We start from the raw sequence: 6,876 nt of genomic DNA, 5'->3' as shown, positions 1-6,876 counted from the left end.
CAGGCGCGCCCGTGGGTGAGGCCCCGCGCGATGGACGACCCAACTAGGAAGTCCATGATGGGTGGAACGTGCTGCCGGATGGCTTGCTGCGGGGCCTTTGGGGGCACTCAGAGCTGCCTGGGCGACCCGGCTGGAAGGTCCATGACGGGTGGATCGAGGCCATGCAATCGCTATAGTCGACATGTGTCCATGACAGGTGGACCGAGGAAGTGCGGTCGCTACAGTCGAGGCGTGTCGACGGTGGGTGGACCGAGATCGTCGTGCGGCGGACTTGGGTAAGGGTGTCTCGGACCCGGATGAACCAGTTGGAACCCGCATTCACGTATTCTCCCACGCTGCCTGGTTAGGTCATTACAGTCGGTGCGTGCGGTGGGCCCGCTTGCACGGACTATAGCAGCACCCACGCCCTCCATGTTAGGCCGCCTATGCGGACGGCGTTGAGCGAGCCGACTGGTAGAGGTTTTCAGCCGGCTGTGTGGATGGGCGTTGAGCCGGCCGTGCGGACGGGCGTTTAGCCGGCTCGACCAGATCAACCCAACAACATAGTCGATAGGAAATACGACTGCACGCCCACGGTATGTCACTTAAAGTATGAAACCAAAGATTCCTACTCGAAACAAGCGACGCGGATAAGCACCGCCCGGGCGCACTAGCGAATCCAGATATCAGGCAGTAATCTTCTACTTCAAAGATATTTCTTGATTATGTTTATAATGTATGTAAGACAATAAGTTTTGGGAACCAGCACAACCCTCTAGGGGTGGCTTATCTCATTATATATAATGGTTGTGTTACAATACGTACATAGGTACAGAAGTTATACATAGTCTAACACCCTCCCTCAATCTTAGCCACTTTCTAAAGAACTGAGAAGGGTAAGATTGCGCCTACAAGCCTCAAACTGTGGCAGTGGTAAAGGCTTAGTGAAGATGTCTGCAAGTTGATCCTTAGACGAGATAAACTTGATCTGGAGTTGCTTCTGTGATACACGTTCCCGTACAAAGTGATAGTCAACTTCAATGTGTTTCGTTCGGGCATGAAATACTGGATTTGCAGAAAGGTATGTAGCACCGATGTTATCACACCAAAGAATAGGAGGCTGTGATTGAGACAAACCCAACTCCTGAAGCAAAGACTGCACCCAAATAATCTCTGCAGTAGCATTAGCCACAGCTTTGTACTCAGCTTCAGTACTGCTACGTGACACAGTAGCCTGTTTCCGAGCACTCCAGGCGATCAAATTAGAGCCAAAGAATACTGCATAACCCCCCGTGGATCGCCTGTCATCTGGGCTACCAGCCCAATCTGCATCAGAGAAGGCCGAAAGGACCCGAGAGGAAGTCGGCCGAATATGCATACCAAAAGTCAGAGTGAACTGAACATAACGAAGAATGCGTTTAACAGCAGCCCAATGAGTATCTCTGGGAGCCTGAAGATACTGACAAACCCTGTTAACAGCATAAGAGATATCTGGTCTCGTGATCGTCAAGTACTGAAGTCCACCAACAATGCTTCTGTACTCTGTGGCATCCGCAGGAGACAAAAGCTCACCATCAACAGCTGTTATCTTGTCGGTAGACGATATGGGTGTGGTGGTCGGTTTGCACTTCAGCATGCCGGCTTTTTGTAACAACTCCAAGGAGTACTTCTTCTGCGTAAGGACAAGACCAGTAGCACGAGAAGTGACCTCAAATCCAAGAAAGTAGTGAAGCTTCCCAAGATCTTTGACCGCAAAATCAGCACCAAGAGAGCAGACAAGAGCATCAGCAGCATACTGAGAAGAGCTGACAAGGATAATATCATCGACATATACCAAAAGATACATAGTGACTTCTGGCTTCTGCAGAAGAAATAATGAAGTGTCAGCAGTGGACGGCACAAACCCATGAGCACGAAGGGCAGAGGCAAGGCGGGCATGCCAGGCACGAGGAGCTTGCTTCAAACCATATAGTGCTTTGGAAAGACGACAGATATAGTCAGGACGATCAGGATCAGAGAAACCAGGCGGCTGTTTCATATAAACCTCTTCCTCCAAAAATCCATGTAGAAAGGCATTCTGCACATCAAGTTGACGAAGTGACCAACCACGAGAAACAGCAATGGAGAGAAGAAGCCGAATAGTGGTAGGCTTGACGACAGGACTGAAGGTGTCATCATAGTCAAGACCATGACGCTGCCGAAAACCGCGAGCAACAAGTCGCGCTTTGTAACGCTCAATAGATCCATCCGAATGCTTCTTCACTTTGAATACCCATTTTGAGTCAATAACATTTACCCGTGGTGGTGGAGGAACGAGAGTCCATGTCTTGTTACGAAGAAGAGCATGAAACTCCTGCTCCATAGCCTCTCGCCAATGTGGAATGCGCAGGGCAGCCTGATATGAGCGAGGCTCAGAAGATGGATCCGCAACAGCAGCAGCCAAACAAGCAGCCAACCAAGCAACCGTACCATCCATACGTTCCTTAGGTTTGAAAATGCCACTGCGACTGCGTGTATGTGGTCGAGACACAGGAACCACCGAGGTCGACGGAGCAGCCTGCAACGGGCTGGAGGACGGCGACGTTGATGAGTCAGCCAGTGACGAGGAGCCAAGCACGGTAGCCTCGGACTCAGTCGGCGAAGAAGGCCGGCCCACCGGCGAAACCGGCAGAGCAGACGAAGCAGCTGGCGACTCCGGCATCCCAGACCGGGCCGATGGCGAGCTCGGCATAGTGGGCCGTGGCGCGGCCGGTGTCGCGGGCCGATCCGCTGATGAAGGCGACGTGAGGACCCGAGCCGCGGGCGAAGACGGCGTGACGGGCCGAGCCACGGGCGACTCGGCGGCCGCTGGTGAAAAAGGCCGAGCCGCTGGAGACTCGGCGATCACTGGCGTAGCAGACCGAGCAGTGGAGATGCTCGGCGCGACGGGCTCGTCGGGTGACCATGCATGGGCACGCGAATCGATGCCATGCAACATAGGGCGATCGACGTGCCCACCAGAAGACGACGATGATGATGGTGAATCCTCCAACAGCTCCAAACGAGCTCCACGTCCGGTTCCATCACCATGGTTAGGTAACAGCAAAGGAGAGTATGCAACATCATCAAATTGGTCAGAAGCAACAGAGGATGAATGCAGGGATGGTGGTTCGACAGTGGACACAGGAAGGTTGGCAAAGGGAAAAACATGCTCATCAAACACGACGTCCCGAGATATATAGACACGATTAGTGGGAACATGAAGACATTTGTAACCTTTATGAAGAGAGCTATAGCCAAGGAAAACACACTTCTTAGAACGAAACTCAAGCTTGCGCTTGTTATATGGACGAAGATGCGGCCAGCAAGCACATCCAAATACCTTGAGAAAGGTATAATCAGGTTGTTCATTAAGGAGAACCTCAATGGGAGTCTTCATGTTTAAAACACGAGTAGGAGTACGGTTGATGAGAAAGCATGCAGTGGTGAAAGCATCACTCCAAAACCGAAACGGAACAGATGCATGGGCCAAAAGAGTAAGACCAGCTTCAACAATATGACGATGCTTACGTTCAACTGAACCATTCTGCTGATGTGTATGTGGACATGCTAAACGATGAGCTATCCCAAGCGACTGAAAGAAGGAGTTGAGGTTGCGATACTCGCCCCCCCCAGTCCGACTGGACATGAACAATTTTGTGCTTGAGAAGACGTTCAACATGTTTTTGAAACTGAACAAAAATATCAAACACATCAGATTTGTGTTTAATAAGGTAAAACCAGGTAAAGCGACTATAAGCATCAACGAAACTGATATAGTAATTATGACCACTGACAGAAGTCTGAGCAGGACCCCATACATCTGAAAACACAAGTTCTAACGGATGTTTCACCTCACGACTGGACTCCGAAAAAGGAAGTTGATGACTCTTCCCCTGCTGACAAGCATCACACACTGCTACATCTTTATTACTAGACAAACTAGGAAGCTCATGACGACGCAAAATATGACGGACAATAGGTGTGGCCGGGTGACCAAGACGAGCATGCCACTGTGACGGAGAGACCCGAACTCCACTGAAAACGCGAGCGACGCCAGGATGCTCCAGACGGTAGAGGCCCTGGCACAACCGCCCACTAAGAAGAATGTCCCTCGTGCCCCGATCCTTAATAAAAAGATCAAAAGGGTGAAATTCACAAAGTACATTATTATCACGTGTGAGTTTAGGAACTGAAAGAAGATTGCGGGTCACAGATGGAACGCGAAGAACATTGCGAAGCTGAAGACTCCTATTGGCATGTCTAGTGAGAAGAGATGCTTGACCAATATGAGAGATGTGCATACCTGCTCCATTGGCGGTGTGGATCTTGTCGGAGCCATGATAGGGTTCACGAGTGTGAAGCTTCCCCATCTCGCTGGTCAGATGCTCTGTCGCCCCAGAGTCCATGTACCAGTGTGGATCGATGGAGTAGGACTGAGTGTGTCCCTGGTGCTTCTGCGGCGCGGGACGATCAGCCATGGCGACCTGACGGGCATTGTTGCGTGTATCTTTGCCGTCATTGCCAAGACCAAGGAAGCTTCGCTGGAAGCGCTTATGACACTTGGAGGCCCAGTGCCCATCGCGGCCACAAAGCTGACACACACGTAGACCGCCAGCCCCCGGTAAGGTCGCAGTAGGTGGGGGGGCCGAGGCGGGCGACGGTGGCAGCCCCAAGGGAGACCGGGGTGATGAAGAAGAGCGGCCACCCTTGGTGGCGACGTTGGCCGAGAGAGAGCCAGTGCCCCTGGTGCGGCGAGTCTCGACCCGTTGCTCAGTGAGAAGAAGCCGAGAGAAAACCTCGTGTGCCAACATGGGTGTCGAGTTACCCCGCTCGTTGATGATCTCGACTAAGGCATCATACTCCTCATCAAGACCATTCACAATAAACGAGTTGAACTCGGAGTCGGTGAGGGGCTGTCCAATGGAGGCCAATGTGTCGGCAAGGCCCTTGACCTTGTTGTAGAACTCAGTGGCCGTGGAGTCAAGCTTCTGACACTCTCCAAGCCGACGACGGAGTGCAGAGACACGAGCCTGGGACTGCGCTGCAAAGGTGTGCTCAAGGATGGTCCAGGCCTCATGAGACGTCTTCGCGAAGACAACAAGGCCGGCAACTGCCGGCGAGAGCGACCCCTAGATGGAGGAGAGGTTCGCCTGGTCCTGCCCCGTCCAGACGCGATGGGCCGGATTGTAGACCGGACCGTGCACGCTGTCTACCAGCGCGGGTGGGCAGGGAAGCGATTCGTCGACGTAGTCTAGCAGGTAGTGACTCCCCAAGAGCGGGAGAACCTGCGCACGCCAGAAGATGTAGTTGTCTGCGGAGAGCTTGATGGTGATGAGATGACCGAAGTGAAACGGCGACGGCGAAGACGATCCCATCGAGGAGGCTGCCTGGGGTGCAAACACCGTGGAGGCAGCCGGAGGCACCGAAGCCGATGCGGGAGGAGGCGGGACCGCAGCCAGGGCGGGCGCCGCAAAGCTCGCGGCCGGTGCGGACGCCGCAAGGCCCGCGGCCGGGCGGACGCCGCCAACCCCGCCAGCGGGGCGGTGTGATCCGCTCGCGGCAGGAGCGGCGGGACGACGCCTGCGGAATCCGCAGCGGACGGCGGCGCCGTGGTGTGGACCACGAGGTCACGCCCGAGCGAGGGCGCCGGCGGCGTGGAGAAGACGGAGCCGATGCTCCTTGTCCCGATCGGAGCCGGAACGGAGACGGCATCGAGCGGGAGGTTGAGCAGAGCCGCAAGAGAGGCCGGGAGGAAGCCCGCAGCAGTGGAACCGGTGGTGGCGGCGCTCGACATGGCGGCGGCGCGATCGGTGGCGCGGCGGCGGCGGTGAAGGCGGCGGCGGCTGCGGCGGCGGTGCGGGTATTAGGGTTTAGAAGCGGAAGCGATCGTAACCTAGCGTGATACCATGTAAGACAATAAGTTTTGGGAACCAGCACAATCCTCTAGGGGTGGCTTATCTCATTATATATAATGGTTGTGTTACAATACGTACATAGGTACCGAAGTTATACATAGTCTAACAATGTATTTATATTCATCATGTACTCCCTCCGTTCCATAATGTAGCGCATATAGATTTTCTACAAAGTCAAACTTTATAAACTTTGACCAAGTTTATAGGAAAAACTATTTATATCTACAATACCAAATGTATATAATATGAAAGTATGTGTTGTGATGTATCTAAGCACACGTATTTGGTATTCTAGATGTATATGATTTTCTCTACAAACTTGGTCAAAGTTTATAAAGTTTGACTTCTAGAAAAATCTATATGCGCTACATTGTGGAACGGAGGGAGTATATTTACCAACGACAGACAAAGGTGATCGTTTCACATGACCGGCCAAGACATGTGCGCTCAGCCGGGCAGGGGAGTTGCTCGTAGCGGCGGCTCTGGTACTGTGTGTTTCGGGTCCGTCGGTATGTGCCTCGTTGCCGCCGTTTTGGGTATCTTTTTTGCCCTGTGTCTTTAGGTCGGTCTGTGCCATGCATGGTGTCGTGTGTTCAACATGTTTCTTTCTCTTTATATTCACCGCGTCTTTTGTTTGTCTTCGCAGTCTTGCATTGCACTCCATGCGTAGCACGCGGTGGGGGCTTCTTGCACCTGCTTACTTGTAGGTTGCTTTGTTCTATTGCTGGGCGTGAGAGTTGAGGCATGATGCCACTCGTCCGTGTCATCTTTGTGTCGCGGGCGTCTCTTACATTTGTTTTATTTGTCCGCCTGTATGAGTTTCAGAGTTGTTTATCCGCTTTCTATCATGGATTTTCTTTCGAGAGTACGCCAATGACAATACTGTATTTTTATAAAAGGCAGAATATATGTACAAGAGCCCAAACAAGGGGACACCGAACACACCTACACCCTAGTAAAT

This window comes from Triticum dicoccoides, chromosome 1B, assembly GCF_002162155.2.
Source record: "Triticum dicoccoides isolate Atlit2015 ecotype Zavitan chromosome 1B, WEW_v2.0, whole genome shotgun sequence".
Lineage (NCBI taxonomy): Eukaryota > Viridiplantae > Streptophyta > Magnoliopsida > Poales > Poaceae > Triticum > Triticum dicoccoides.
Note: the sequence above shows the minus strand (reverse complement) of the source record.